This window comes from Arachis hypogaea, chromosome 12 (assembly GCF_003086295.3).
Source record: "Arachis hypogaea cultivar Tifrunner chromosome 12, arahy.Tifrunner.gnm2.J5K5, whole genome shotgun sequence".
Lineage (NCBI taxonomy): Eukaryota > Viridiplantae > Streptophyta > Magnoliopsida > Fabales > Fabaceae > Arachis > Arachis hypogaea.
In genome coordinates, this window is record NC_092047.1 from 82,820,376 (window position 1) to 82,831,524 (window position 11,149).

Sequence of the window (11,149 nt, forward strand, 5' to 3'; positions counted from 1 at the left end):
AAATTGAAAGTATATGACTAAAATGAACCAAAATGGCATATGTGCATTTCCTCGAACACTTGGCGTGCAATGATCAAGCAATGAGCAATTATGAGATACTCAACCAATTTGAAGCCCGAAATGAAATATCAATCATCACATAAAATCACCTACTTACAAAGTTAATGGGAAACCAACAAGAAGATCTATCAAAACAATGCAAAGTTCAAGTTCAACATCCATGAAAAAACTAGAAAAAGGGAAAAGTAAGCTAGCAAAAAGCAAATAGTATGATGATGCACTAAAAGAGAAAACAAGTAAATTAACAAGAAGAATCTACTAGAAGAAGAAACAAGGCAAAGAAAGTAATAGATGGAAGATGGAGGAAGTGGGACCTAGAGAAGTGTAAAAGAACAAGGTTGGAATTTCTTTTGTGAACATGAGAAAGAAATAGAGGAGGTGTAGTGTCACCGGAAGAGGTGCTTGTCACTGGTGAGTGGCCAGAGATGGTGGTGGTGGATTGTGGAAGAGAAAGAAGGGAAGGGAGGTGATGGATAAGGAAGAAGAGAAAGAAGATATGAAAAGAGGTGAGAAAGGGAAACAGAACAAGGCGCGAAGCTTTAAAACTGATTCGTGCAACCGGTGCGCGCGTGTGCAGTGCGCTGACGCGTCGGTGAGGTTTTGGCAAGGGGAGCGTGCGCGTCAGTGGCGCGCATGCGCGAGGTCAGTTGTGCCCCTGGCACAGAACTGGCACAAGTTGGCATGAGTCTCTGGTTTTTGTACCAGAGTTGGTAAATGGCACAGGCGCGCAGACGCACACCTTGTGCGGACGCGTGCCTGAAGGAATTCGCGGCTGGCGCAGACGGGCACAATGCGCGGACACGTCAGTTCGGGCACAAGAGTGGCACGAGTGTGGCACAACTCTCTGGTTTTTGTACCAGGGAGTCCACATAGCGCCATCGGCGCGCACGCGCATAGTGCACTTGCGCGTCGATGGGTGAATTACAAAGGTGCGCGCAAGCGGCAAGTACGCAGATGCGTGAATGCCTAGTGCGAGATGGGCATGAAGTGGGCATGACTCTCGGATTTTTGGCCCAAGAGTAGGAAGTGCACCACCGGCGCGCGCGCACCCATTTTTCAAAAAAAATTTTTGTTTTCTTTATCTTTTTTCACATCCTATCTATATGAACATCCTATCTATCCAACAAAATCAACAAGCTAGCATTCCTATGCAATCAATCAATCATCAAGAAATCACAAGATTCACAAGAATTTAAGGATACAAACAAGATGGTATACACAAGGAAGATCTTACACGGTGGGGTGCCTCCCACCAAGCACTTTTCTTTTACGTCCTTAAGTTGGACGGTCCTCTGCTTAAGCTTCTTCTCTCCTTGGTGCATCCTCCAATAGGAACACCTCTAGCTCTTTTGGGGGGCTTGTAGCCGTAGTACTCTTCACTCTATGTCCATTCACCTTGAAAGTTGCTTCACTTTTAGGATCAAACAACTCCACCACTCCATAGGGCTTTATCTCTTTCACCTTGAAAGGTCCTTCCCATCTAGAACGGAGTTTTCCAGGCATGAATCGAAGCCTTGAGTTGTAGAGGAGGACCTCATCACCTTCTTGAAAGTCCTTCTTCTGGATGTGATGGTCATGGAATGCTTTAGTCCTTTCTTTGTAGATCCGGGCGTTCTCCTATAATTCGTTCCTCAAACACTCAAGCTTCTCTAGTTGTAACTTCCTGGCTTCACCCGCCTTGGCTAAATCCATGTTGCACTGCTTTACCGCCCAATAGGCTCGATGCTCAATCTCCACCGGAAGGTGGCATGCCTTACCATAGACAATCCGGAAAGGACTCATCCCTATCGGAGTCTTGTAGGCCGTTCTATACGCCCATAGTGAATCTTTTAACCGGAGGCTCCAATCCTTTTTTTGTGGGTTGACCACGTTTTCCAAGATTCTCTTGATCTCTCGGTTGGATACTTCCGCTTGTCTATTGGTTTGTGGATGATAAGCGGTAGTAACCTTATGTGATACTCCATAGCGCTTGAGCAGTGCCTCTACTTTCCTGTTACAAAAGTGGGATCCTTGGTCGCTCACGATTGCTCGTGGCGACCCATAACGGCATACAATGTTATTCCTAATAAAAGAAACAACGGTATTGGCATCGTCAAGGCGGGTAGGTATGGCCTCTACCCACTTTGACACGTAGTCAACCGCTAACAGAATATACAAATACCCACTAGAGTTGAAAAACGGTCCCATAAACTCAATGCCCCATACATCGAATATCTCACAGAACAACATAGGTTGCTGAGGCATTTCATCTCTTTGGGATGTGTTTCCCGACTTCTGACACTGATGGCAAGACACACATAACCGGTTAGCATCCTTAAACAAGGTTGGCCACCAGAATCCACAATCCAACACCTTTTTAGCGGTCCTGTGTGGGCCAAAGTGGCCACCACATTCGGACGAATGGCAAGCTTCAAGAATTGGTTGGATTTCAGACTCCAGGACACATCTTCGAATTACTTGGTCCACGCCCCTCTTCCACAAGTGAGGGTTATCCCAAATATAGTATTTGGAATCACTCCTCAACTTGTCCCTTTGGTTTTTCGAAAAGTTGGGAGGGAAGAGTTTCACAACTAAGTAGTTCGCCATTGGGGCAAACCAAGGAAAGCTATCCGACACAGCATGCAAACTATCCAATGGGAATGAGTCATTGATCGGAAGTGGATCAAATTTTAAATTTTCAATGCGGCTTAAATGATCCACAACCAAGTTCTGAGATCCACTCCGGTCCCTAATCTCAATGTCGAATTCTTGCAAAAGCAAGATCCAACGTATGAGTCTAGGCTTTGACTCATTCTTTGTCAATAAGTACTTTAAAGCTGTATGATCCGTGTATACCACTATCTTTGATCCTAGCAAATAAAATCTGAATTTATCTAAAGCATGAACAATAGCTAGGAGTTCCTTTTCAGTAGTGGTATAGTTGGATTGTGCTGCATCAAGTGTTTTAGAAGAGTAAGCAATGACATAGGGGAGTTTACCATCGCGCTGTGCAAGCGCGGCACCTATAGCATGGTTTGACGCATCGCACATTATCTCAAATGGCAACGTCCAGTTGGGGCTTCGCACAATCGGTGCCGTGGTAAGAACTCTCCTTAGCTCTTCAAAAGCTTTCACACATTCACTGTCAAACTCGAAGTCCACATCTTTTTGGAGTAGGCGCGACAATGGTAACGCAATCTTGCTGAAATCTTTAATAAAGCGCCTATAGAAACCTGCATGTCCTAAAAACGAGCAGACCTCCCTCACAGATGAGGGGTGAGGTAAAGTGATGATGACATCGACTTTGGCCGGGTCTACAGAAATTCTTTCATGAGACACTACATGTCCTAACACTATACCTTGTCTTACCATAAAGTGACATTTTTCAAAATTTAAGACAAGGTTGGTGTCAACACATCTAGCTAAGACCTTGGCCAAGTTCTCTAAGCAACAATCAAATGAAGTCCCATAAACACTGAAGTCATCCATAAAGACTTCCAGACAATTCTCATTAGATCGGAAAAGACACTTGTCATGCACCGCTGAAAAGTAGCAGGTGCACTGCACAGTCCAAATGGCATCCTTTTATAGGCAAAGGTGCCAAACGGACAAGTAAATATGGTCTTCTCCTGATCTTCAGGAGCAATGTGAATCTGGAAGTAACTAGTGAATCCATCAAGAAAACAATAATGGGACTTACTTGCCAAACAGTCCAACATCTGGTCGATAAAGGGCAACGGATAGTGGTCTTTCCTTGTGGCGGCGTTCAATCTTCTATAGTCAATGCACACGCGCCACGCATTTTGTACTCTCTTGGTGACCACTTCGCCATCATCCTTTTTGACCGCAGTGATGCCCAATTTCTTGGGAACAACCTGGACCGGGCTCACCCATTCACTGTCGAAAATTGGGTATATAATACCCACATCAAGTAATCTTGTGACCTCCTTCTTGACCACATCAAGGATAGTTGGGTTGAGCCTTCTTTGCGGTTGCCTAACCGGCTTAGCTCCATCTTGGAGAAATATCCTATGCATGCACTTGCGGGGGTCAATTCCCACAATATCCGCTAGGCTCCATCCTATTGCTTTCTTGTGCTTTCGTAGAACATCTAGGAGCTTTTCCTCTTCTTCACTCGAAAGCTCACTAGCAATAATGACCGGAAACCTTCGGTTGTCTTCTAAGAAAGCATACTTCAAATGAGATGGAAGGGATTTCAGTTCACTATTTGCCTCAAGTTGAGGTTCCTTTCCATCAAGCTCACGGAGTTCATTCTCAACAATTTTCTCATGTTCATTCTCTTGGCCATCCGTCTTTTCATCAATGGAGTAGCATAGCTTGTTTTGGTCTTTTTCTTGCACTTCTACTACCACTTCATCAATTACATCGCATCAGAGCATAGAATGCTCTTCGGGAGGATACTTCATGGCTTCTTCCAAATTGAACTTGATAGTCTTGTCTCCAACCCCAAAGGAATATGTGCCGGTGAAGACATCTAACTTGAATTTAGAGGTCTTGAGGAAGGGTCTACCAAGTAGAACGGAAGATGAGCTTCTATTTTCTGTTGGAGGCATTTCAAGGATGTAAAAGTCAACCGGAAAAACAAGATCCTCGATCGCCACAAGTACATCTTCGGCTATTTCTATTACCGTGATCACGCTTTTATCGGCTAAGGCAAACCTCGCCGCTGACTTCTTCAATGGAGCTAAATTCAACCGCACAAAGATAGAAAGCGGCATGATGCTTACACAAGCTCCCAGGTCACACATACAATCATGAAAGGTATGTCCACCAATACAACAAGACACCAAACAAGGTCCAGGGTCTCCACATTTCTTTAGAATAGGTTCCATCAAGGAAGAAATTGAACTACCCAAGGATAATGTCTCCAATTCTCCTATCCTATCCTTGTGTGTACACAAGTCTTTCAAAAATTTTGCATGCTTTGGAATTTGTTGAATAGCATCAAGAAGTGGTATCGTTACCTCAACCTTCTTGAACACTTGAAGCATGTTCAAATCAAATCCCGGTGTCTTCTTTGCTTTCTTCACCATGGAAGGAAGGGGAATAGGAATGGACTCATCCACTATAGCTTTCCTCTTGGGTTCCTTGAGGCTTACTCCTTCTTCCTCATGCCCTTTGTCTACTCCCTCTTCTTTATGTGGAACTTCAACAACCACTTCTTCTTCATGGATGTCTTCCAAGACCCTTGGAGGTATCTCCTCCAATGTAGTTCCCGACCGTAGAGTGATGGCGTTGAGACCGCCCTTTGGGTTCGGTTGGGGTTGGGATGGAAGATTAGAAGAGCTTGAGGGTTGGTTGGTGTTGTTGTTGGGAGTGGGTGGTTGGGTTGGCATGACCATCTTTGAAAGCATGTTGGTGAGATTAGCCAATTGAGCACCCAAGGCATCGAATTGAGCCTTGTTACTTTCATCTCGTTTTTCCATGGCAGCTCTAAGCTCATCAACTTGATTAGTGGTAGATGGAGGAGTTTGGTTAGATTATTGTCTATGGTGTGGTGCTTGGTACTTGGTGTAGTTGTTTTGATTTTGGTTGGAGTGGGCTTGGTTGGCTTGGTAGTTGGTGTTGTTATGGTGGTATTGGGATGAAGATTGGTTATTGTTATGATGAGAAGAAGAGTTATTCCATCTTCGATTTTGATTGTTCCCTTGTGCATTATCCCTCCACCCTTGATGTTGATTACTAACATGAGGGTAGTTGTTTTGACCTTGAGGAGGATAGGGTAGACGGTTGTTGTAATTTACATTGGCTACTACAAGAGCATGTTCCTCTTGGATTTGATGACATTAATCGGTGTAGTGCGTGGTGCTAGAGCACAAACCACAAATCCTTGGAGGGCCTTCCATTTGAGCAACCGGAGGTAGGGCTTGGATGGTTTGGATGGAGTAGTATTCCTTTTGGATTTGGGTAAGGATGGTGGTTATATCCCCAAGTGCTTTGGTTAGGCTTGATTCAGAAGGGGATGGTTCTACCACACCCTTGAGAGGATTACTCCTCACCCTTGTATGTTGTGTAGCCTCGGTAACATCCTTTATCAAATTCCAAGCTTCTCCCTCCGTCTTGTTTTTCGAAAGGGAACCACCGCTAGAGGCAGTAAGCAATCTTCTATCTTCCACACAAAGACCTCCGGTGAAGTAGCTAATGAGCAAGTGAGTGTTCATTCCATGGTGTGGGGAAGATTCCAGTAGCCTCTTGAACCGAGACCAATACTTGTACAAACTCTCTTGGTCTCTTTGCATTATGCCCGAAATCTCCTTCCGGATGTAGTCGGTCTTCTCCGGTGGGAAGAATTTATCTAGAAACTCTCTTCTCAAGAAATCCCAATTAGTAGCAATCTCATCTGGTAGCGAATAAAATCATGTCTTCGCTTGCCCTTCAAGAGAGAAAGGGAAGGCAAAAACCATGATAGCCACCTCATCGGCTCCATGCCTTCGAGCCATAGAACAAGCAACTTGAAAATCCTTTAGATGTCGGATGGGGTCTTGACCCGACAACCTATGATACTTAGGAAGCAAATTTATCAAGCTACTCTTCAACTCAAAGTTTGGATCAAGGTTAGGATACCTTGCTTGCAACGGTTGGAGTATGATATCCGGAGCTCCTTGCTCGTGCAAAGTGATCCGGCGTGGTTCTGCCATATGTGGCTCACCTGTAGGATGCAAAGATGTATTAGTAGTGCCAACAGAAGAATAGGAAGTAGCGGACTCCAAGTCACTCTCGGTACCGCCTAGTGATTCGGTATGTTCCTCAAGAGAGGCCAAAGTACTAACTGTATACTCCAACCGCCGTCTAGCTGGCCGAGTGTGTAACAAAGTTCTTTCAATCTCGGGATCAAAATCGGCTAAGCTAGAATTTGGTTGAGACCAAGTCATCAAACTTGAGAGTCATAGCACAAATGTAAAAGAAATCTAAACTATAGCTAAGTATTGAAAAGCAAACAAACTATCTATAATATTCACATATTCACATAACCAATATCAAGGAATATGTTGCAACCATTCCCCGGAAACGGCGCCAAAAATTTGATGCGCCACGAGAGATACTGTCGGTAAAGATTTTCTTTCAATAAAGTCGCGTTGCAAGTATAGCTCTACCAACAACAATCCTCGGGGATCAAATTTAGAGAGGAATTTGGTTGTCACAAGTTCGACCCCAATAGAAATAACTGAAGTATTCAAACCTCGGGTCGTCTCACAAGAAATGGGCAAACATGTGCTTCAACATTGGTTAGAAATCCGGGGTTGTGAGTTATGAGCAAGAAAATAAAATGGGAATTTTAGTAAGCAAGCAATCTTAAAATGCAAGAAATTAATTCAAATAACTAAGCAAGACATGAGCAATTCCAACTAATAAAGTAACATCCAATATGATTCTATTCTAAACTAAACAAGTAACTATAACTAAAGAAAGTAAGCAAGAATTTGGGTTTTCAAATATGAATAATATAAGCAACTCTTGGCTAGGCATGGAAATTGGGGTCACCATCCTTGTCTAATAACCATATCTTGACAATTATGAGGAACCAAACTCATTAAGTCTACTTTTATACTTGAAGTACGTCAAATGGTTTGGTCAACATCAACCCATAAGTTCTAACCTCCCTATTAATTAACTTAATAGAAGGTTAGAGTTAATGGTTATCAAATTGACCACTAAAGGTTCCCAAATCATCAAATCCATTAGACCCAATGACTCAAGTTTACCCAATTTCCTTAGCCTAGGCCAAGAGTGAAAAGAACTAATCCATAATCAAAGTAAACAATTCATCAAACACTTGGTAAGCATCAATAAAAGACATGTTCAAATTGCAATTAAATTGAAATTAACAAGTACCCACTAACAATTATCAACATACAATCATCTAAACAACACAATTAATCATAGAAATCAACAATGTAACATCAACAAAGCAAGATTCACAATATTCATGAAATGGGTATAAGATGACAATTGATAAGAATTCATAAAACTAACACAAGATCTAAGCAAAATTATACTAAGGAATTCGAATTAAACAACTAAAAGGAGTAATTAACAAGATCCAATTCAGAGATCAACAAGGGAAGATCAAATTAAAACTAGATCTAGAGAGGAACAAGGGTTTCCTTCTCTAGAAGAACAAAGAACCAAAAAACTAGCTAAAATTGTGTCTTAGTGTAAAATGAATGATCCCCCCCCTTTCCCCCTAGCATCCTTGGGTTTTTTCCATGTAGAAACAGCTTGAAATTGGGCCTCATGAGCCTCAGAAATTGCCAGGCATGATTTTCCTTAATGAGGTCACGTGCAGCTTCCCGCGCGTGCACGCCGATTGCCTTTGTGATCCACGCGTGCGCGCCAAGTGCGTGTGCGCGTCGATAGGAATCCTCTGATTCGCGCAGATGCGTCCATCCTTGCGCGCCGCTTCCAGCCATCCTCATCCTCATCCACGCGTGCGCGTGGGCGCCAACGCTGATTTTCCCAAAATTCAAATCTTCATGTTCCTCCCTTTTGTGCATGCTTTCTTTCTCTCTTCTAGGCCATTCCTACCCTATAATTCCTGAAATCACTCAACAAATACATCACGGCATCGAATGGCAATAGAAGATGATTAAAATATGGCAATTTTAAGGCAAAATAAGCATGTTTTTCATCATGGAATAATATTAGGAAGAGAACACAAAATCATGCATTTCTTGTGAATAAGTGTGGAAAATAGTGACAAAACCCCCTAAATTCTACACAATATAGACCACAAAATTGGGGTTTATCACCGACCTGAGTTTGATCTCGATGTCCAGATCCTGAATCGGGATGACGGAACGGTAGATGTGGTACTTCTTCAGACTCGTCCTCCTTCACCTCGGGATGCAGCTACTGGGAAGTCCTTGGATCCTCTCTAATTATTTCAGATATATTTGTGTATAGCCCAACCTGTGGGCTCTAAACTCTTTTATTTTGTAGTTTTGTGGTTTCTGGCTGTGGATACTCATAGTTGCTTTTCTGTTGGTAACTTTATTTTTTGAAAAAACAAAGTATTTTCTCAAGCTTTTGGGGTCGACTTTAGGTGACCTCTTGAGTCTTGTTGTTATTATAACTTGTTTCTTTCGTGATATGCTTGTCTGTGCCTATCTGAAACCTTCTAGGTTTTTGGGAGTGTTGGAACCTTGTTGTCCGACCTCTTTTGATTGCCTTCGTACTTTCATACTTGTAGCTTGATTCTTTTGAGGTTGTGGATTTCTGGGTCCAACTTGTGTGCCTTCTGTCAGCCGACTTTTTCATCTCGACCTGAAGTTTTTTCTAGTAATCCATTTTGTTTGGGCCTTGTCAGGTCTTTTTCTATGGTTTTACCTTTTTTATAACTTTTGGCATCTTGGTCGAGCCGACTTCATCACGTCGGTCCCTTCTAAGTTATTTCTAGTAATCCTCTTTTTTGGACCTTTGTCAGATCTCTTTTAGGGATTACTTTTTATAACTTTTTGGACCGACTTCTTTACATCGGTCCCATTTAAGTTATTTCTAGTAATCCTCTTTTTTAGGGCTGGCCAGGCCTCTTTCCAGGGATTTACTTTTTATAACTTTGGTTATTGTGACTAGTCCGACTTCTTTACGTCCGTCTGTCTTTAAGTTATTTTTAGCAACCCATTTTTATTAAGACCTCACCAGGTCCTTTCTATGGATCACTTTCGATAACTTCTTGCATTATTCTGTTTTTGTCGCCTTTTCATCTTTGTCGATTTCGTAGAAATTGGGTTTGATCCCCGTTTGGTCGACCTTTTGATGAATTTGTTTTTCATCTTTGTTGGTCTTTATCGTGATCGAGCAGTTAATTTGATTTTCACTTTCTGCTGATCTGTAGCTTTATAATCGGACGATAAATTTTTGCATTTCAGATTAATGCGTCTTGAGGATTTGTAGAAAATCTAAAAACTTTATTTAAAATAAAGAAAATGGAAATATATACATGTGGGCATTCTAAGTCAGGTAGTTCATGGATCTTGGCTTGGTGCCTCGTTAAAAAACCTTTTTAGGAAAAAGAGTGCACCTTGTCCTAAGATCCTTATTACCTCTAACTATAATACTTTCGTAGGTTGCAGGCGTGCCATGACCTTGGAAGCTCTCGCCCTTTAAGTTCGGACAATCTGTAGTAGCCCTTTCCAAGTACTTCTATGACTCGGTAGGGTCCTCTCCAGTTTGCTGCCAGCTTTCCTTCTCCAGGTCGAGTTGTTCCGATATCGTTTCGGATTAGAATGAGGTCGTTCTCGACAAAATCTCGCGGTACTACCTTTTGATCGTATCTTAAAGCCATTCGACATTTTAATGCCTCTTCCATGATCCGAGCTCTTTCTCGGATTTCTGGAAGTAGGTCGAGTTCTTCCCTTTGAAGTTGGGAGTTGACCTCTTCACTATAGTGGATCACTTTGGGCGACTGACGAGAGGAACTTTTGCGTGGTCTAGAAATTTGCGGATAAATTCTCGTTGCAAGTATAGTTTCTAAACCTTCAAAAGTCCTTTCATACAAATGTTGTGGTTGTCACAAGTAACAAACCCCTTTAAAATTATTAACCGAAGTATTCAAACCTCGGGTCGTCTTCTCAAGGAATTGCAGGGAGGTGTTCTTATTATTGGTTATGAGTTGTAAATTGGGGTTTTGGATCAAGGTAAAAAGTATGTTGAATGACAAGTAAAATAAAATAATAATAACTGTAAAATAAACTCTTGGCAAGGTATAAGAACTGGAAGTCCTATCCTGGTTATCCTTATCAATTGTGATGAGAATGGGTTTTTCTCCTACTTTGTTAACCTCTAACTATGAAGGTAAGTTAAGTGGACGAATTAATTCGAATCCTCAAGTCCCAGTCTTTCCTTGGGAAAAGTTAGAGTTATTGGATCTCGAAGTAATTCTTGAAGAATTCCAATTTTCAATCAACAATGAGTTTGATAACTCAAGAGTTACCAATGACTCAACCAAAGCCAAAAGGGAAAATCCAAATTATTTATATAAATAAAAGAAATCAATCATAAGTTTGAAATACCTCAAAATATATTAAATAGAAAATCAATCTAAACATAGAGAGTCATAAACAAAATTAAGAAAAGAAATAAAAGAACA